This window comes from Bufo bufo, chromosome 4, assembly GCF_905171765.1.
Source record: "Bufo bufo chromosome 4, aBufBuf1.1, whole genome shotgun sequence".
In the NCBI taxonomy this organism is placed as follows: domain Eukaryota; kingdom Metazoa; phylum Chordata; class Amphibia; order Anura; family Bufonidae; genus Bufo; species Bufo bufo.
This window is the reverse complement of record NC_053392.1, coordinates 13,584,747-13,607,007: the sequence shown is the minus strand read 5'-3', so window position 1 is coordinate 13,607,007 and position 22,261 is coordinate 13,584,747.

Sequence of the window (22,261 nt, the reverse complement as noted above, 5' to 3'; positions counted from 1 at the left end):
CCTCACAGGCGCGCGGGAAGGAGTTGACGTCACCTAACGTGAGGTCAACTCCCTGCCTGCGCCAGCCTGAGCCGTACTCTGCAACGACCCGCCCCCCTCCACTAGCTGCCCAGCCAACGACATTAGGGAGGAGATACTGCCAGCTCTCCGCTGCGCTCCGGTACCGGAAACCCACGTACTGGGCGCACGGAGAGGTGCTGGTACTCTCCAGGGCAATTTTTGGAAGTGGCGGTACTGAGTACCGCCGCGTTCCGGCCCACTTCAAGCACTGCTTGTAACCTTTTGAGTAAGGCATCTTCGATGGCCTCAGAGCTGCCAAAGCTATGATCAAGTCTGTCACAAGCAGCGTTGAGACCTGCAGCAGGATTGGAAATGTAAACGGTTTTAAGTCTCTTGATACGTTCAGCTGACTGAGGACCTAGCCACCTGATGAGTAGATCCAATTCTTCTGCAACAGTGATATCTAATTCGCTGATTGTTGCTTTAAAGGTGAATTTCCAGCCTCGGTAATTTTCAGGTTTGTCATCAAACATGGTAAGGCCCGTCCTAGCGAGTTCTCTGCGAAGGATGTACTTGGCAAACTGCGACATGTCAGTGTTTTCAGACTTTGGGTATATAATTGCAGGCGGAACAAAGTTAGTTGCAGTAGCTGGTACATTGATGTTGAGTGACTTGGGAACATAAGATGGTGCTGAGGCGTTTAACACTGGAGCTGGTGTACGGTCCAAAGGTGTTTTGTTTTGTAGCCGCAAAATAGTGGATTGGTTAGAGGGTGGCAGGTTAGTGCGATAGTGTGGTAGGTCATTTCTATTCGTACCCGTTTCTGCCACTTGAGAAGGTGTAATAGATGTAGAGACAACACCTTGGTTGAGTTCTTTGGCTGCTATGACAGAGTGATGGAGTTTTGATGAGGTCCGTGATGACACTGATGCATAAGATATAACAGAGTGATGGCTACTGACACTTCTTTCATTGTCACTTACAGCCTGCTCTAAGACTCTTAGTCTTGCCATGTCTTTAGCGTGCTCACATTGCTTTTCTAAAACTTCTATTTCTGCTTTCTTCTGTGCAGCCTCAGATTTCATTTTTGCTTTCTTCTGTGCAGCCTCAGCTTTCTTCTCCACTTTCTTCTGTGCAGCCTCAGCTTCCATTTTTGCTTTCTCTTGGGCGAAAACTGCCTGGATTTTAGAAGCTTCAGCATCAGCGCGGGCTTTGATGAGATGTTGGCTGAGAGTAGAAGATGTTGATCTTAAGGATTTGGAAGATCGTATGGAGCGCTTAGAAGTTGTGGAGAGATGGGATCTAGATTCATGGAGATATGCGATTTTTACATCTGTTTTTGTCCTTGTTTGTATTACTAGATCATCTCTTTCAAGATTGAGCTCATTCAATTCCTGTAATTCTTTTAAGGAATTTTCTGTGTTGTACCGCTTTAAGAGATCAGCATATTTAGCAGACAGTCTTTGGTAGTTCTCATAGGCAGCATTCAACTGCTTAACAGCGCCCTCTAGGTGCAATACCTTATGAGTTGGTTGAGACAGAGCTGACATGCATTCAATAGTTTTAGACCATGAGTGGCTGATGTTCTGCAGCAGTTCTTCTTTGTCAGCCTCATAGTTCTCTTGGACTTTCCAGGTTGGCTTCACTAAACGTTATTGTTTTATGTGGTCTTGAGGATCTGACTCCTGAGCTGTTGGAAGTTCAGGTTCTTGCTGTGTATTAGGTTCCTCAGATTGTACATTGCCTTGCTGGTGTATTGTGATGGCAAGCAGAGGGTTAAATCACAAGGTATGTGTTTGCATAGAAATGTATCAATCTTCTGGCTCTGGGAGAGGGTTTCCTAGGCAACCAGTGAGAGGGGGAGTCAGAGAGAAGTTTAGCAATGGCTGCTGCAAAGTTAGTTTTGCATACAGAGCTTAGATTGACTTGCAGGCAGAATGCATGTGACAATACAGACAGTCTAGGAGCTGATTAAATAACAGTTGCATGAACAGTTTCTTCAATAATCTGTGCAGAAAACTGATGAATCTTATGCTGAGATTTACTTGCTGGCTGGAGTATACAGGCTTGTACATATATTCTGCTATATTCCAGTGTCCATATACATCTCACTATACATGCATAGCTAGCAAGGATCCCTTGAAAGATATTTTGCAGATCTTGTAAGATCCCTTCCCTTCACAGATTTTTTGACTGTTCTGCCTCTCCAGTCTAAGCATTGAAAGTGTGATCTCTGTAACTTACAGTTGTGCTGAGATAGCGGTAACCATCAATCTTAGGTGAATTGGCTGACAGTGACTCGATCCAAACGACACTTTGTAGATCGTGAAGAAGTTTATTCCAAACTGTGCAGATCATGCACCGATGAACAAATGGATAGGTCAAAAAATCCTGCTGTGAGCAGCTAACAGAGCAAGTAGCTGAGATGAGGGGTGAAGCTAGAATGAAGAAGAGGGGAGGAGACAAGAGAGAGAGCAGAAGCTAGGGGAAGAGAGAAGGGACACACATAATGAAAAGGCAAACCATGCATGTGTAACATGATAGCGTCTGATATACCTGCTACCTGCTCCTCTGGTGGTCCCTTTTGCTTGGATCCACCACCAGAGAACACAGGCAGCTCTGTAAGTAGCACCAAGCACCACACTACACTACACCCCCCCCCCTGTCACTTATTAACCCCTAATCACCCCATACAGGGAGTGCATAATTATTAGGCAAGTTGTATTTTTGAGGATTAATTTTATTATTGAACAACAACCATGTTCTCAATGAACCCAAAAAACTCATTAATATCAAAGCTGAATATTTTTGGAAGTAGTTTTTAGTTTGTTTTTAGTTTTAGCTATTTTAGGGGGATATCTGTGTGTGCAGGTGACTATTATTGTGCATAATTATTAGGCAACTTAACAAAAAACAAATATATACCCATTTCAATTATTTATTTTTACCAGTGAAACCAATATAACATCTCAACATTCACAAATATACATTTCTGTCATTCAAAAACAAAACAAAAACAAATCAGTGACCAATATAGCCACCTTTCTTTGCAAGGACACTCAAAAGCCTGCCATCCATGGATTCTGTCAGTGTTTTGATCTGTTCACCATCAACATTGCGTGCAGCAGCAACCACAGCCTCCCAGACACTGTTCAGAGAGGTGTACTGTTTTCCCTCCTTGTAAATCTCACATTTGATGATGGACCACAGGTTCTCAATGGGGTTCAGATCAGGTGAACAAGGAGGCCATGTCATTAGATTTTCTTCTTTTATACCCTTTCTTGCCAGCCACGCTGTGGAGTACTTGGACACGTGTGATGGAGCATTGTCCTGCATGAAAATCATGTTTTTCTTGAAGGATGCAGACTTCTTCCTGTACCACTGCTTGAAGAAGGTGTCTTCCAGAAACTGGCAGTAGGACTGGGAGTTGAGCTTGACTCCATCCTCAACCCGAAAAGGCCCCACAAGCTCATCTTTGATGATACCATCCCAAACCAGTACTCCACCTCCACCTTGCTGGCGTCTGAGTCGGACTGGAGCTCTCTGCCCTTTACCAATCCAGCCACAGGCCCATCCATCTGGCCCATCAAGACTCACTCTCATTTCATCAGTCCATAAAACCTTAGAAAAATCAGTCTTGAGATATTTGACTATACTGGGAAGTCATAAATGCAGGTATTAAAAGCTGAGACTTTCGCCAATATGTTCAAGTCTCAGCTTTTAATACCTGCATTTATGACTTCCCAGTATAGTCAGTAGCATTTCTGTTTGGTGCATTTCCTCTCTGTGTTTCATATGTTTATTTGCTACATTCTGTATAGTTTGCTTCTTGTGGTGCATGTGGACCGCGTCGACATCCTCCATTGTATGCATATTTTGCTGGGGTTAGTCGATTACTGCGGTCCACATGCGGTCGGGCTGCTCCCCCAATAAAAGACACACCACAGTGTCAGGGGCTGAGCAGCTCCTCCAGAATTGCCACTTCTTTCCTGTGTTTCTGTCTTGTTAGATTTGAGTGTGTTCAAACACTCTGTTGCACCTGGTAACCTCCATCACATGGTCTGGCATAGGTGTGGCTCACAGCCTGGCCTCATTCACATTGTACTACCACAGTATTCATGCTGGGCTTTTGTGGGAAGCTTGGCTGTGAGCTGAATTATATCACCCCCAGACCGTGTTCACACCATAGTTAGAGCAGCGGCTAGGACCCTCTGCCATGCTGAGTGACCGTGACGTGGTGCATTGATGGGCTCCGATATTTTCCTGACTGGAACATATTGGCGAAAGTCTCAGCTTTTAATACCTGCATTTATGACTTCCCAGTATAGTCAGTAGCATTTCTGTTTGGTGCATTTCCTCTCTGTGTTTCATAAGAATAGGACATGTTCTATATTTTTGCGGAACGGAAGTGCGGACCCGGAAGTGGAGATCCGCAATTCCGGATCCGATCGGGACAAAGTCTGTCCCCATAGAAATGAATGGGTCCGCAATTCCGTTCTGCAAAAGGCGGAACAGAATTGAGGACGTGTGAATGGGGCCTAAGGGTCCCTTATCACCGCCAGTTAGTTAGCTACTTGTTAGGTAGTTAGCGCCCAGCCCACCGCACCACAGTCGCTGATTAGAGTCATCGCTGTCGCTAATCAGCACTAGTACTATATAGTATCTGTAAGTGATTAAGACTGATCGCAATCAGATCTATATCAGTACATTAGGGTCACCATAGGCTCTACAAAAAACGCAGTGTTCGCCCGATCAGGCCTGATCTTGTGCGCACACTTGCATTCAGTCCGCCCCACCGCAGTGACAGAAATATATTTTTTCTGATCACTGCAAAAACACCGTAAAATCGCTGTGGCGCTATAAAGATCACTTTTGAGCTTTTTGGATCTTTATTATTGATCGCAGCTTTACTTCACAAGCACTCCTATGTCCTTTCCCCTCTTTTTTTTTTTTTGCACATTTTTTGGCAGAGATTTTTTCATCCACATTGATCGATGCGAATGAAGAAATCTGTGCCGTTCATTTTCTCTTTCAGCCCAGAGGCTGAACGAAAAAAAAAAATCTCATTACCCGTATGCTCAATATAAAGAGAATAGCAGAAACTCCTAATGCTGGCCATACATGTAATGATTGCGGAGACCCTCAAATGCCAGGGCAGTACAAACACCCCACAAATGACCCCATTTTGGAAAGAAGACACCCCAAGGTATTCACAGAGGGGCATATTGAGTCCATGAAAGATTGAACTTTTTGTCACAAGTTAGCGGAAAGGGAGACTTTGTGAGAAAAAAAAATAATAATCAATTTCCGCTAACTTGTGCCAAAAAAAAAATCTTCTATGAACTCGCCATGCCCCTCACGGAACACCTTGGGGTGTCTTCTTTCCAAAATGGGGTCACATGTGGGGTATTTATACTGCCCTGGCATTTTAGGGGCCTAAAGCGTGAGAAGAAGTCTGGAATCCAAATGCCTAAAAATGCCCTCCTAAAAGGTACTCATTGCGCATCTTGGCTGAAAAAAAGTGTCACTCATGTGGTATCACCGTACTCAGGAGAAGTGGGGCAATGTGTTTTGGGGTATATTTTTACATATTTCTCACACACAGTATGGGTATATCTCTGTAAATAACAACTTTTTCCATTTTTTTATACAAAGTTGTCAATTTACAGAGATATTTCTCTCACCCAGCATGGGTATATGTAAAAATACACCCCAAAACACATTGCCCTACTTCTCCTGAGTACGGCGATACCACATGAGTGACACTTTTTTGCAGCCTAAGTGCGCAAAGGGGCCCAAATTCCAATGAGTACTTTTAGGATTTCACAGGGCATTTTTACGCATTTGGATTCAAAACTACTTCTCACGCTTTAGGGCCCCTAAAATGCCAGGGCAGTATAAATACCCCACAAGTGACCCCATTTTAGAAATAAGACACCCCAAGGTATTCCGTGAGGAGTATGGTGAGTTCATGTAAAATTGTATTTTTTGTCACAAGTTAGTGGAATATGAGACTTTGTAAGAAAAAATTAATAAATAAATAAATCAATTTCCGCTAACTTGTGCCAAAAAAAAAATCTTCTATGAACTCGCCATGCCCCTCACGGAATACCTTGGGGTGTCTTCTTTCCAAAATGGGGTCACTTGTTGGGTATTTATACTACCCTGGCATTTTAGGGGCCCTAAAGTGTGAGAAGTAGTTTGGAATCCAAATGCGTAAAAATGCCCTGTGAAATCCTAAAGGTACTCATTGGAATTTGGGCCCCTTTGTGCACCTAGGCTGCAAAAAAGTGTCACACATGTGGTATCTCCGTACTCAGGAGAAGTAGGGCAATGTGTTTTGGGGTGTATTTTTACATATACCCATACTGTGTGTGAGAAATATCTTTGTAAATGACAACTTTTTAAATTTTGTTATACAAAGTTGTCAATTTACAGAGATATTTCTCTCACCCAGCATGGATATATGTAAAAATACACCCCAAAACACATTGCCCTACTTCTTCTGAGTACGGTGATACCACATGTGACATTTTTTTGCAGCCTAGGTGCGTAAAGGGGCCGAAAGTCCAACGAGTACCTTTAGGCTTTACAACCCTGTAAAGCCTAAAGGTACTCATTGGACTTTCGGCCCCTTTACGCACCTAGGCTGCAAAAAAATGTCACATGTGGTATCACCGTACTCAGAAGAAGTGTGTGGAGTGTGTTCACTGTTCTGGCATTTTGGGCGGGGCTAAATTGTGAGCAAACCTGCTCACAATTTAGCCCCGCCCAAAATGCCAGAACAGTGAACACACCCCACAAATGAACCCATTTCGGAAAGTAGACACCCCAAGGTATTCACTGAGGGGCATAGTGAGTCCGTGGGAGATTTTATATTTTTTGCCACAAGTTAGCAGAAATGGAAACTTTATTTTTTTTTTTTTTTTTCTCAGAAAGTGTCATTTTCCGCTAACTTGTGAAAAAAAAATTAAATCATACATAAACTCACCATGCCCCTCCGCGAATACTTTGGGATGTCTTCTTTCTAAAATGGGGTCATTTGGGGGGGATTTATACTATCCTGGCATTCTAGCACTTCAAGAAACATGACAGGTGCTCAGAAAGTCAGAGCTGCTTCAAAATGCGGAAATTCACATTTTTGTACCATAGTTTGTAAACGCTATAACTTTTGCGCAAACCAATAAATATACATTGGATTTTTTTTTATCAAAGACGTAGCACAATAAATTCTGACACAAACTTGTGAAGAAATGTAATTATATTTGAACAATTTTACCAGAAAAAGTAAAAAATATTTTGATTCAATTTCAGAAAAACGAAAAATCTCAGCAGCAATCAAATACCACCAAAAGAAAACTGTATTTGTGAGAAGAAAAGGAGGTAAAATTCATTTGGGTGCCAAGTTGCATGACCGAGCAATAAACCGTTAAAGTTGTGAAGTGGCGATTTGTAAAAAAGGGCCTGGTCACTAGGGGGGTATAAACCTGTGGTCCTTAAGTGGTTAGGATTGGTTGGTGTGCCCATACATGATACAATCGCGACTGTATGTACAATCAGTAAAATAAAATTATCGATTTTGCGCGGGAAATCAACTTAATTTGCTGTCACCACTCTTTGTATTGAATTGGGGCGAAGAGACCCCGGCTAGCTATTCCTAAAGGGAAGAAATAGTTATTTGCAACCTAGCTAACCAATCAAAAATTTATAAAAACAAAAGAATGCGGTAGTATGTCTCTTCTGAGGACAGAGCTCTTAGCATAGTCCAGATAATCAGGTAACAAGGGAAAAAGTAGAAGGATTAAATCGTTAGTATTATTATGAAAACCTTTACACAGAAATATCCATTAAAACTGACAGATAAATATACCTGCCAGTCGAACAGATTGGTTGGATAGAAATAGGTAAGAGATGAAAGGGAATAGAATGTCTGTATGCTCAGAATTACCGTGGTAGAGTCCAGCAAAAGATAAAGTCTTTGCAAGGAATAATCCAAGATGGCGGGGTGCCTGTGTCCAGCGGGGTGCCTGTGTCAACCAACTTCTGGGTTGGGAAAGTTTTAACTATTTGTGTGAATGAGAGGGCTCTTGTGATTCTGTCATTTTAAACCAGGATGCATTCGCGATTTCTTCGGTAATCGGTATTGTCGAGATCGCAAAGCATTACACCCGGCTTCAGTCACTGCTGGTCTCCTGCAGCAATCCGAAGTGCTGTACCAGTGCAGGATTAATAGTGCCGATGGCAGGGACTGAATAGACTAAACGGGCTGTGTGAACGCAGCACTCAAGACCAAAGAAATTCTCATGCGTAGAAACACACAAAATACTTTTTCACAGAGTAAATTTGTCTGTACAGGAAGCCATGACGCTTGTAAAGGTGTTATTGTGACATCTGGTGCCAGGTATCCTGTTGCATCAATAATAGTGTGTTGGAAGTGTATAGCTATGAGGGCGATGCAGGCTCCCTGGTATGAGTAGGTATCTTGCTGAAATACAGTACAGACCAAAAGTTTGGACACACCTTCTCATTTAAAGAGTTTTCTTTATTTTCATGACTATTAAAATTGTAGATTCACACTGAAGGCATCAAAACTATGAATTAACACATGTGGAATTATATACATAACAAACAAGTGTGAAACAACTGAAATTATGTCATATTCTAGGTTCTTCAAAGTAGCCACCTTTTGCTTTGATTACTGCTTTGCACACTCTTGGCATTCTCTTGATGAGCTTCAAGAGGTAGTCCCCTGAAATGGTCTTCCAACAGTCTTGAAGGAGTTCCCAGCACTTGTTGGCCTTTTTGCCTTCACTCTGCGGTCCAGCTCACCCCAAACCATCTCGATTGGGTTCAGGTCTGGTGACTGTGGAGGCCAGGTCATCTGGCGCAGCACCCCATCACTCTCCTTCATGGTCAAATAGCCCTTACTTTCAAAGTTTTCCCAATTTTTCGGCTGACTGACTGACCTTCATTTCTTAAAGTAATGATGGCCACTCGTTTTTCTTTACTTAGCTGCTTTTTTCTTGCCATAATACAAATTCTAACAGTCTATTCAGTAGGACTATCAGCTGTGTATCCACCTGACTTCTCCTCAACGCCACTGATGGTCCCAACCCCATTTATAAGGCAAGAAATCCCACTTGTTAAACCTGACAGGGCACACCTGTGAAGTGAAAACCATTTCAGGGGACTACCTCTTGAAGTTCATGAAGAGAATGCCAAGAATGTGCAAAGCAGTAATCAAAGCAAAAGGTGGCTACTTTGAAGAACCTAGAATATGACATATTTTCAGTTGTTTCACACTTGTTTGTTATGTATATAATTCCACATGTGTTAATTCATAGTTTTGATGCCTTCAGTGTGAATCTACAATTTTCATAGTCATGAAAATAAAGAAAACTCTTTGAATGAGAAGGTGTGTCCAAACTTTTGGTCTGTACTGTATATACTCACAGCTGGTGGTAGTGCTAGGTACAGACTGCCCTCCTGTTGGACAGAAGTAGTGCTGGTGGAAAGGAGCAGGAACCAAAGGTGGTACCTACATCTATCCGACATTGATGGTACTTCCTGTTCATATCCCATAAACACCCAAGTCCTTACAATCATTCTTCCAACCTTCAGATTATAGGTTCATGGAGCCTGCAGTATCTAAAGCTGGCCATTCTTTTGAGATAATGATCTGCCACATTGCAACCAATCAGTCGTCTAGGGGATCGTCCGCATGAACCACCACACCAACTAAACTGCCCAACCAGGGTGTCAGTTTTTCATAAAAACAGACTCCTTGGTGCTTGAGCACAATAGCAAGTGAATTCAGGCAATCGTGCCATTAACATGCAGTTTTGGCCGATGAACAGCCGAGGTTTTCCAGCACGGCGGATCGCATTTTTAGCAGACAAGAGTCTGCCATCGGCGATTGCTGGTTCACTTAGTTGTTCAAACGACAGTTGGCAGCAATGGCAGAAATCTGCATTTCTGGCCAACTTTAATCTTATGTGTATGGCAACCTTAAATCTCTGACTAGTCATATAAAAATGTAAGGACTCCCATGTATTTGAACATATCAATATTTAATCGCCATGAGTATAAAAAGATTAAAAAAAACACAAAAAATACATCACAATTACTCATTAGAAGAACAATTCTCTCAACTTTATTCCACAGACGGAAATGTCATAAGTACATTAAGTACATTCATCACTATTTTACGATGGTTTCACATGCTGTAGGAACAACATGGCCAAGGTGTAAACACAGTGCGGCCAAAGCTGTTAATACGAAATGGTGTCTCCTTTGCAGCACGCATTACTAAGGAAAGTCTGCCTTTACCATACTATTGTCACGGGGCGCCAAAGGCGCACTCGGTCTCCCATCAGCCGCAGACCTGCTGCTTAGCTTCGGGAGCGAGGATCTGTGTTTGACCTCGTTCCTTTGCTAGCTAGGAGGCTCCCTGCTCCTAGGTCTGCCTTGAGCGCCGAGCTGATAACTCGGTGCTCGACTTGTCTGTCTGTCGGTCATGTGACGCTGGCAACGTCACATGACCCTCAGACCCCACTATAAATACAGGCAGCCTGCTGGCCACAGGTTGCCTGTTAATTCTAGGTTCCTGGCTATTTGTTGGACTACTGAATACTCACCTGATCCTGTTCCCTGACGATCCTTTGGCTGCTCCTCCTGTACTGTGCATCCCTCCTGGTATTGTGACCTCGGCTCCCACCTGACTACTCTTTGCAGACTCCTCTGGTACTTCTCTACTCTCCTTGTATTTGACCCTGGCTTCTCCTGACCATTCTTTGCTTAACCCTTTGTACTGCGTAGCTCTCTTGGTTCTGACCCGGTCCGTTCACGTTCTGTATTTTGTCTTGTCTGTCTTCCCTGCACATATCCTAAGTAAGGGACTGTCGTCCAGTTGTCCCCTGTCATCAGGACTCGTGGGGCAAGTTGGCAGGGCCAGGGGTGAGGGTGGAGCGCAGTGGTCACTATCCTTCCCCCTGTGTGTGAGTGGACGTGACCGTTACAGATTAACAGGCCCAATAACCACTGTATCATGAATCCTCTTGTGACCCTGACTGACCATGTCTCTAACCTGACACAGATGGTGCAGGTGCTAGGAGAGAATCTCCGTTCTTTTGAGTTAGGGCAAGGCTCTTCCACTCCTCAGCCCTCCAGTCCACATTTTGAGCCCCAGATCAAGCTCCCAGAACCCTTTTCTGGAGACCGGAAGAGGTTTCTCTCCTTTAAGGAGAGTTGCAAACTATACTTCCGTTTGCGCCCCGTGTCCTCCGGTCCCGAGAGCCAACGCGTGGGTATTATCATTTCTCTACTACAGGGTGATCTTCAGGACTGGCATTCTCATTACCTCCAATTGTATAACTTCTGTGGAGTTTCTTTTTCAGGCCCTGGGTATCCTCTATGACGAACCAGACAGGGCCCTGGTAGCCGAGACGGCTCTTAGGGCACTGGTTCAGGGCCATCTCCCTGCGGAGGAGTATTGCACCCAATTTAGACGGTGGTGTGTCCCCTCAGGATGATATGAACCAGCCCTAAAGAGTCCGTTTAGGTCTAGTCTGTCTGATAATTTAAAAGATCTATTAGTCAGTTATAAAATTCCAGAGACCTTAGAGGAGATGATGACCCTAGTTGTCCGACTTGACCGACGAGTTAGAGAGAGACGACAAGAACGACAGTTCGGTTCTCATATGGTGGTCCAGCCAGAGGCTTTTTCCAGGGACAACACTGAGGTCTCCACCAAGGAACCCATGCAGGTTAGCATGACCCGGGGTAATCTTCGTCGCAGACGAGGAAAGTGCTTCTACTGTGGAGATCCTGGCCATTGGATCAACAAGTGTCCTAAGAGGGTCCTCTCTGACATGTCTCCTAAGTCAAGACAACGTAAAGACCAGGTACACCCTGATTTTTCTAAATGTAAGCTTTTGGTACCCATAACAATTTCTCTGGGGGTTAATAAGTGGCCAGGTAAGGCCTTTATTGATTCCGGTTCAGCGGCCAGCTTTATTGACTTTGAATATGCTAGTAAATTGGGTATTCCAATGTTTGCTTTACATACACCTATCCATGTCATGGTTATTGATGCTACTCCCCTGATTGGTGGTACGGTGAGGTCATGTACCTCTGAAATTTCTCTAACCGTGGGTGTGTGCCACTCTGAGAGATGTTCTCTTTTAGTCCTGGAGAACCTACCAGTTGAGGTGGTACTAGGGTTGCCTTGGCTCCGTTTACATAACACCACAATAGATTGGTCCAAAGGAGAGTTGGTGAAATGGGGACCTAAGTGTGACTCATGCTTATCCGTGGTCCAGGCTGGGGATTCAGTAAGGTCTAATACATTACCCTCAGTTATTAAGGAATATTCTGATGTATTCTCATCCCCTACTCCAGAGGTTCTACCCCCCCCCATAGACCTTATGATTGCGCCATAGAGCTAATAGAGGGTGCCAAATTTCCTAAAGGGCGAATTTATAATCTTTCTAAGCCCGAACGCAAGGCTATCGAAGATTATATTAAGGAGAGCCTTGCTAAAGGGCATATCAGACCTTCAGTCTCTCCTATGGGAGCAGGGTTTTTCTTTGTTAAAAAGAAGGATGGTGATCTTAGGCCTTGTATTGATTACCGGAGATTAAATAAAATCACTGTCCAAAATAGATACTCTCTCCCATTGATTCCGGATTTATTTAACCAGGTTCTGGGGGCAACCTGGTTTTCCAAGATTGACCTGAAAGGGGCATACAATCTAATCCGAATCAAGTAGGGAGACGAATGGAAGACAGCGTTCAATACTCCGATAGGACACTTTGAATATCAGGTGATGCCTTTTGGACTCAGCAATGCCCCAGCTGTGTTCCAAAACTTAATGAACGATATTTTTAGGGAGTTCTTAGGTAAATTTATTATTGTCTATCTTGACGACATTTTGATATTCTCTTCTGATTTCGAATCTCATGTGTCTCATGTCAAACAAGTATTAGAGATGTTGAGGGAGAATCAGCTATCCGCTAAGCAAGAGAAATGTGTCTTTGGTGTACAGGAGATTCTGTTTCTAGGGCATGTTCTGACTCCTCACGCCTTTAAGATGGATCCTGGTAAGGTTTTGGCAATTAAGGAATGGGTAAGGCCTTCATCCTTAAAGGCCTTACAGCGGTTTTTGGGTTTTGCTAATTACTATCGTAAATTTATCATGAATTTTTCTGTAATTGCTAAACCATTGACCGACCTTACTAAGAAAGGGGCGGATTTGGAGAATTGGTCTATCAAGGCCATTTTTTCATTTGAGACATTAAAAAAGGCATTTAGTAGCGCTCCCATTCTGATCCAGCCTGATCAGGAGAGACCCTTTATTGTGGAGGTGGATGCGTCCGAGGACGGCGCAGGAGCAGTCCTTTCACAAGGTCCTGCTAGCCTCACTAACCTGAGACCGTGTGCCTTCTTCTCCAGGAAATTCTCTTCCACGGAGAGAAACTACGACATAGGGAATAGGGAGCTGCTGGCTATTAAATGGGCATTTGAGGAGTGAAGGCATTTTTTGGAGGGGGCAAGGCATCGGGTAACTGTTGTCACTGACCATAAAAACCTAATGTTTCTCGAGTCTGCTAAGAGGTTGAATCCCCGGCAAGCCCGATGGGCTCTGTTTTTTACCCGTTTTGATTTCTCCATTACGTTCAGGCTGGGAAGTAAAAATGTGAGGGCAGACGCATTATCTCGGAGCTTCCATGCTTTTCAACCGACTGAGGCACCACCTGAATCCATCCTACCAGCAAACATCTTCTTAGCAGCTCTAACCCAGGATATCTTGGCTCGCATTAAGGCTGAACAACATCTGGCACCGGCATCCACCCCAACTGATAAGTTGTTTGTTCCCGTACAATTTCGTCTCCAGCTGTTGGGTAAGTGTCACAATTCTGCCTTTTGTGGACATCCGGGTTTTGAGGGCACTAAGGATCTGGTTTCTAGATCTTATTGGTGGCCCACTCTGACCAGGGATGTCAAATCCTACATATCAGCCTGTGAGGTTTGTGCCAGGTCTAAAACACCTAAGAATCGCCCTGCTGGTAACCTACGACCCCTACCCATTCCCAGTAGACCCTGGTCCCATATCTCGATGGACTTTATAACTGACCTACCGCTGGCGGAGGGTAAGACTGTGGTTTGGGTAGTGGTCGATAGGTTTAGCAAGATGGTTCATTTCATTCCCCTGTCTAAACTTCCGAATGCAAAAACCCTGGCGTCTATTTTTATTTTTTTATGTCATCTGTGTTTTTATTGTTTTGGATAGCTAAAAGAAGTCATCCAACATTGTCATGACAAAATACAAGCACTCCCCATTCGGGGCCATGAATAACAATGAATAACATGACACATTCAAGATACAGTATATGACTAGTATTACAGCATACTGAGTTACATATCCTGATAACAACATATAGAACAACTACCTTGTTCATATCCATAAACTAGAAAGAAAAAAAAAGAGTTGATGTGAACCTAGCAGAGGATATACTTAGGCTAATGAGTAAGAGGAGGGGGGGGAGGGGGGGGGGGAGGGTGGTAAGTGTGATTCAGGAAACTATTTCTTCAGGTATTAGGAGGGAAGATTGACTCGTGTTTCTCCGCAATATGGTGATTTCAGCCAAGCATCCCAAGTTTTGAGAAACATATGATGGGTGCGACAAGATCTACTGGACATCTCTTCAAACCTACAAATTTGATGTACTTTTTCGAAACATTCGTTAGTAGAAGGGGGAACAGTATTTAGCCATTTCAAGGGGATTAGAGATTTGGCTGCTGCCAAAAAATGGTTAATCAAGGCTAAGGGGTGCTGACGTGCATCCGATAAAGGAAGCCCAAGTAAGACCAGGGCCGAGGTCAACGTTAGTTGTGTACCCAAAATTTCTGTTACTATACGTTCAATTTCAGACCAAAAGGGGCGTATGAACATGCAGTCCCACCATATATGGGTATGTGTACCAACCTGAGAGTTACACCTCCAACACTGATTAGAGGGTGATAAGCCATGTGCATGAAGAAACTCAGGTGTTTTATACCAGCGAGCTAAAATCTTGTAGTGTGTTTCTTGCAAGTGTACACATCTAGAGTAACCATGGGATTTCTGAAGGATTTGATTTCTTTCCATCTCCGTAAAAGATAGACCCAATTCCTTTTCCCAGGACGAAATGTACCCAGGGCTGTTCGGATTTTTAACCTCTCTCACTACCGATACCACTTTAGAAAGCTTACCAAATCCGGAGACCGTAGATGACAGGTCTAATTCAAAGTCAGTAAGTTCTCTAAAGGGATAGTTGGTTTGTAGGAAGTCTGCGCAACATCTGTTGAAGTGTGAAATATGCAGAAATGTGAGAGTAAAGTTTGAAAGCAATTCTTGTAGTTCTGTGCAACTGGGAGTCCCTCCGCTCGGGAATAGTTTTGAGACTGTCACCTGACCTAGTTGGTCCCACATGGGTTTGAAGGTCAAAGAGTCCCTGCCAACGACCACAGGTATCAAGCTGGAAGGCAATAACGGCGAGATCTTAGGAGCTAGAGAGGGTGATAAAGATGCCCAGACATCAGAAGCGCCTTTGAAGAGTAGGTTATCGTCAAGTGGGTCAAACCTTTTAAGTGCTTTGGCGGGTATCCACAGATCTCGTAATAAATCTCCTTTGTAAGCTTTCGCAGACCATTTGGATATGTTCTGCGGTTCAGAGAAGCCAGCCAAATTGATCCATCTTCTCAATTGAATCGCTTTATATAGTGTTTGCACATCTGGCAATCCTATCCCTCCTTTCCCCCCGAGGTCTAACTAGAAGTTCATGCGCCAACCAAGGACGTTTCTGCTTTCATATATAACTCGAGAACAGTGATCTTAATTTGGCAAAGAAGATTTGTGGCAAAGCAATCGGTAACATTTGCATCTTATATAAGATCCTGGGAAGAATATACGTTTGAATGACATTTTTCCTGCCAAACCACGAGATCAGAGGTATATCATAGTCTGAGAGGATTTTTTGGATTTCCATAAGGAGCGGACGAAAGTTCATATCGTATAGTTTGTGTATGGACGAGGGGATATGTACACCTAGGTATTTGAGGGAAGAAGAGGCCCACACAAAAGGCGAGATGTCTTTGACTCTCCTAAGATTTTGTTTGGTGAGGGAAATATTTAGTAACTCCGATTTCGTGACATTCACTTTGAAATTTGACACCACCCCGAAAACCTCGAACAGGTCTACCAGACAGGGCAGCCCCACCTCCGGCTCAGGCAGCAGAAACAATAAGTCATCTGCAAAAGCTAAAGCCTTTAGTTCCCCTTCAGGAGTAGGAAAACCCTTAATGCGCGAGTGTTGTCTTACTCTTTGAAGTAATGTCTCCATCACCAGAACAAATAAAGTGGGGGAGAGAGGACAACCCTGCCTGGTACCGTTCGCTATCTCGAAGGGAGGCGACAAATAGTCATTGACCAGCAGAGAGGCCGATGGTTGAGAGTATAGCGAAAATATCGCTTCTATGAAGATATTTGGGAAGCCAAACTTCATGAGAGTAGAACGCATAAAGAACCAATTAACTCTATCAAAGGCCTTCTCGGCGTCTACTCCGAGAAGGACCAATGATCTAGTTTCTGCATGTGCTTGATGTATCGCGGTGAGAAGTTTAATCGTATTGGTCCTCCCCTCCCTCCCCGGGACAAAACCCGATTGTTCTTCCCCTATCAGGTGAGGCAGGAGTTTCTTTATTCTTAAGGACAGAAGCTTAGCCCAAATTTTCAGATCTAAATTTAGAAGTGATATGGGCCTATAACTCCCACATTCTTCTGGGTTCTTCCCTTCTTTTGCTATAAGGGTAATATGGGCCTCTTGAGTCTGCTTAGGCAGTGGATCGCCCCTAAACAATGAGGAACAGAGATCTAAAAGGTGAGGCATGAGGACGTCTTGGAATTTTTTGTAATAAAGCAATGGGAGCCCGTCCGGGCCTGGGCTTTTACCTGGGGGGAAGGAGACGAGGACCATAGATACCTCTTTTCGTGTGATAGGAGTGAGAAGTGAGTTGATCATTGCTTGGTCTAGCTTTGGCAAGGAGATGTCTTGTAAGAAGTTATCTGTTAAGATTTTCTTCTGATTTTCGCTATGTGCAGTATTAGCTTTATCTATATTATATAGTGCTGAGTAATATTTGTGGAACGCTGCTGCCATCTCTAGGAGAGACGAAGTTACCTTTCCCATATGATCACTGATTTTATGAATGTGTTGCTTAGCTTTCTCCTTCTTAAGCAAAGCTGATATAAGCTTCCCACCTTTGTTTCCATGTGCATATATCTTATGTCTAAAATGTAGGTAAGCCTTGGCAGATTTATTTTGTAAATGAGTGAGGAGCTTTTCTCTCAAGACTCTCAGTTTCTCTTGCGTAACCCGTGAGCTGGTGTTTTTATGTTCTTTCTCTAGGATAGATATCTGTTCTAACAGATCATCTGTGACTTTCTGCCTTTCCTTTTTTAATTTAGATCCCCAGGAGATAAATATGCCCCTAACAAAAGCCTTATGAGATTCCTATATTATTGGGCTCTTTGGACCTGAGCTTTTGTTTAATTCGAAGAAAACCTTAAGTTGCGATTGTATATCTAGAAATGCTTTAGTATTTTCTAAAATCTGTTCGTTTAGGCGCCATCTCCTGTGTGGGAACAACATCAGCTAAGGTAAGGGAAAAATGAACCGGCGCATGGTCTGAGATAGTTATGACCGAGATACCTGTGGTCGTTACCCATGGTAATAGAGAAGCGTGGACCATCAAATAATCCAACCTTTGATGCGAGTTATGAACTGAAGAGAAATAGGAGTAGTCCCGAGTGGAGGGATTCTGTAGCCGCCAAATGTCTGAAAGAGAAAGTTCAGAAAATTTAGAACGCAATCTAGCTAATGCACGGTGGGAGACGCCAGACTTATTTGTAGAGGAATCCAGTGAGGGATTCAAAGTTACATTCAAGTCCCCTCCCAAAATTATCGGCCCGTCTGCAAACAATTTAAGTTTGTCCAAGGTGTCTAGAAGCCAAGGAACTTGACCGTGATTGGGAGCATACAAATTTGCCAAAGTAAGTTTGGTATTGTAAATTTGAGCTCTCAGAAACAGTATTCTACCTTCCAGATCTGTGTACTGTTTCAGAATTTTGATAGGGATAGATTTGTGTACTGCTATAGACACGCCCCTTGGAAGCTGAGGTGGCATGACAGGAATGATACCAGTTTGTGAATTATTTGGAGGGCAACTTGGGAATTTTATTTTTATTAAAATGAGTCTCTTGCAAGAAGAGAATTGAGGCTTTAAGTTTCTTGAGCATGTCCAGTATATGGTGTCGTTTATTAGGGGTATTTAGGCCCCTTACATTGAAGGTTGCACATTTGACTTCACTCATAGTCCTGAGTATTCCCAATACCTAATACAAGGAGAGTGTAGGAAAGGTAATGGGGGGAGGGAGGGAGTGGGGAACCAGTAATAATAGTAACGTATGAACATGAATTCACCAACCTCAGCACACAAGCAGTGTAAAGGCCGATAAGGCAATCAAAAAAAAGGATGAAACGGGTGCGAGGGGTAAAGTAAAAAATGAGCTTCAAATCTTCGAAGCAAATAAATGGGTTATTGTGTGAGACAGTACTCAGGGTGGAGGGAACAAAGTGTTCAAATTGTGAACAATTTTTGACAGGCACATAATATTATGTTAAACAAAAAAGCAACTCGCCAACTAATGTATACCCTGTCTATAGTATTAGGTATCAGCATCATTCCAGAGATATAAGTAACAGCTGGTCTGGATTTGGGAGGGCGGGGGGGGAGGGGTTGATCGCTTTGCTTCCGGAATAGAAAGTACATGCATATACCTGTCACATTTTCTCAAGCACATTCAATGACCTATCTAGAGACTTGCAGTCTATTAACTAGAATGTCAACTATCAAATCTGGTCCTGAAGCAGATAAGTATAGCTATAGGGGAAGCCCATATATAACAATCATAGTAACAGTGGGGGTGGAGGTGGGGGGGGGTTTATCTGAGACAGGAAATAAAAACAGTATTCCCCATTTAAGCATGACATGATCATGACATTTCGTCTGCACCATCCAAAAGGGAATTATAATCGTGGTCCTCAAGCCAACTATCTCTTATCAGCTGTCCATGACCGTATACCTTACAGCTGTCTCTCAACGGACTATGCAGATTAAGGGGGGGGGGATGGGACAGACGAAACCCCACTACAATCAAATACGCTGCTTTAACCTAATAATGAGGGATATCAATATACTCATGTGTTATCAAATATCAAGTTGGTCCAAAGTCCCGCTCATGTGAGCTCCTGTATAGTGAACCTGTATAGTGAAACCAGCAACATCCTGCATGTAACCTAGAGAAGAACACAAAAGGAGAGATTAAGGGGAGGGTGGGGGGGTTGTGGAAAGAGAAGGAGAGAGGGGTAACACAAATCCACTTTAAGCAAACAAACGGTAATCTGCCTTAGAAGATCTTCCTCTAAACAGAGTGAAGAGTCCCACTTCCAGTGGGTGAAACCGAAACGTATTCAGCTACGATAAAGCTGCCTGTGATTCGACCGAGACCAATTCAGGATAGAAAACAACATAGTATGTTCCTGGAATCAGCGAGGTGGTGACTTGTTGTGAGATGATGATCTCTTGGTTCTCTGGGGTTTCGGGCGAGAAGAAGTATGCCAGTCCTCTAGTTGAGGTAAAAAGGAAGTAGACGTACTAAGTCCGCTGCCGGCGACCATGACGGGATCTCTACGGGCTCTATACCCAGAATAGACCACGCGGTTTCTAGATCAGCAGGGGTTTTTACGATTACCCGTTTATCATTTTTCAGTATAGAGATCCCAAATGGAAACAGCCAGGCGTATTGGAGGTTTTTTGCTCGTAGCTTTTCCAGCAGCGGTCGCAGCATACGCCGCTTCTGGAGAGTAGAGGGAGCAATGTCCTGGTAAAGAGAAATCTCGGTTCCTTCATAGGAGATAGGACTCTTTTCCCTAGCCGACCTTAGAATCGCTGCTGTATCCACAAATGATAGTAGACCGCATATTATGTCGCGCGGTGGCTCACTGGGTTTTGGTTTCGAGCGAAGGGCCCTGTGTATACGCTCTATCACCACTTCCATGACCCGGTCCGGTCCCAAGAGCTCAGCAAATATTTATTTTGCTACTTTAGGGAGCGCCTCAGTGGCCCAGGATTCAGGTAGCCCTTTGATTCTAAAATTTTTGCGACGGCTTCTGTTCTCCTGGTCTTCTATTAATGTGTACACCGTGTTCACATGAGCTTCCAACTGCTCTGTTCTAGCTGCCAGACCTGTGGCATGAGCAGTTAGCTCTGAGCACGTTGTCTCAAGGGCCTCCGTTCGGAAGCCAAGGGCATGTAAGTCTGTCTTAATGTCGGCTAGATCGTCTCTTACCGGTCTCAGTGCCTGGGCCAGGGTCCTTTTTAGTACCACCGCGGTGAGCGTTTCATCTGGAGATTGATCGTCTTCACTGCTGGAGTGATGTTCCTCCTCCGATTCTCTCTGTTCAGTGGGTTCCGGCGCCATCTTAGCTTGTGAGGCGGGAGAGTGCGTATGCCTCTTTGCAAAGAGTTTCGTTACCGCTGCTTGGTTCATCTTTGATCTGGCGGTTCCTTCGCCTTCCCTTGGCTGATATCTCCCTATTTTGCCCATAATTTAGGCGACTTGATGGGGTATTTCAATGCTAGTGCAAGTACGTGGCAGGAGAGAGCTCTCTCAAGCTGCCATCCAGTCCGCGGTCAAGCTCCGCCCCCCTCCCTGGTGTCTATTTTTGTGAGAGATTGTTAGTTTACATGGCATCCCAGAAAATATTGTTTCTGACAGGGGTGTGCAGTTTGTGTCCAAATACTGGAGGGCCTTCTGTAAAAGATGTAAAATTTCATTGTCTTTTTCTTCCGCCTACCATCCTGAGAGTAATGGGCAGACTGAACGCCTTAATCAGTCTGTGGAACAATTCTTGAGGTTGTATGTTGCTGATGACCAGCAATTATGGGTCAAATTCCTTCCATTGGCTGAATTTGCTTTGAATAACCGTGTCAATTCTTCTGCTGGGGTATCCCCTTTCTTTTGTAACCATGGTTTTCATCCCCGTTTTCATTCTGGGTCGTCCGTCTCCTCCTCTAACCCTGAAGCGGATAAACTCTCCTCCGAACTGTGCACAGTTTGGGCCCGGGTTCAATCAAACCTAGAAAAGGCTCAAAGTTCTCAAAAACTCAAGGCCTATAGGAGACATTCCAAGGGGGTGAACTTTCAGGTTGGGGATAAAGTATGGTTGTCCTCCAAGAATCTATCTCTCAAGGTAGCTTCTAGAAAATTTGCTCCTCGTTTTATTGGACCGTATAAGATCACGGAGGTGATTAATCCGGTATTGTTTAAGTTGGAGCTGCCCGAGTCGTTCCACATTCATAATGTATTTCATAAATCTCTACTTAAAAATTATTTTGAACCTGTTGTACCGTTGAAAGCCTCGCCTCCGCTGGTTCTTGTTAGTGATGCTGTCGAGTATGTGGTGTCTAAGATAGTGGATGTCAGGAGAGTGCGTAATTCCTTACAGTACCTGATTTACTGGAAGGGGTATGGACCCGAAGAGAGATCTTGGGTACCCGCCAGGGAGGTTCATGCTCCTAGACTTCATTTCTGTCTGTTGGTCATGTGACGCTGGCCACGTCACCTGACCCTTAGATCCCACTATAAATACAGGCAGCCTGCTGGCCACAGGTTGCCTGTTAATTCTAGGTTCCTGGCTATTTGTTGGACTACTGAATACTCACCTGATCCTGTTCCCTGACGATCCTTTGGCTGCTCCTCCTGTACTGTGCATCCCTCCTGGTATTGTGACCTCGGCTCCCACCTGACTACTCTTTGCGGACTCCTCTGGTACTTCTCTACTCTCCTGGCATTTGACCCCGGCTTCTCCTGACCATTCTTTGCTTAACCCTTTGTACTGCGTAGCTCTCTTGGTTCTGACCCGGTCCGTTCACGTTCCGTATTTTGTCTTGTCTGTCTTCCCTGCACATATCCTGAGTAAGGGACTGTCGTCCAGTTGTCCCCTGTCATCAGGACTCGTGAGGCAAGTAGGCAGGGCCAGGGGTGAGGGTGGAGCGCAATGGTCACTATCCTTCCCCCTGTGTGTGAGTGGACATGACCGTTACAACTATAGTCTGAGGATAGCTGTGTGTAACATACAGAGCCTTCTCAGCCTCTCTT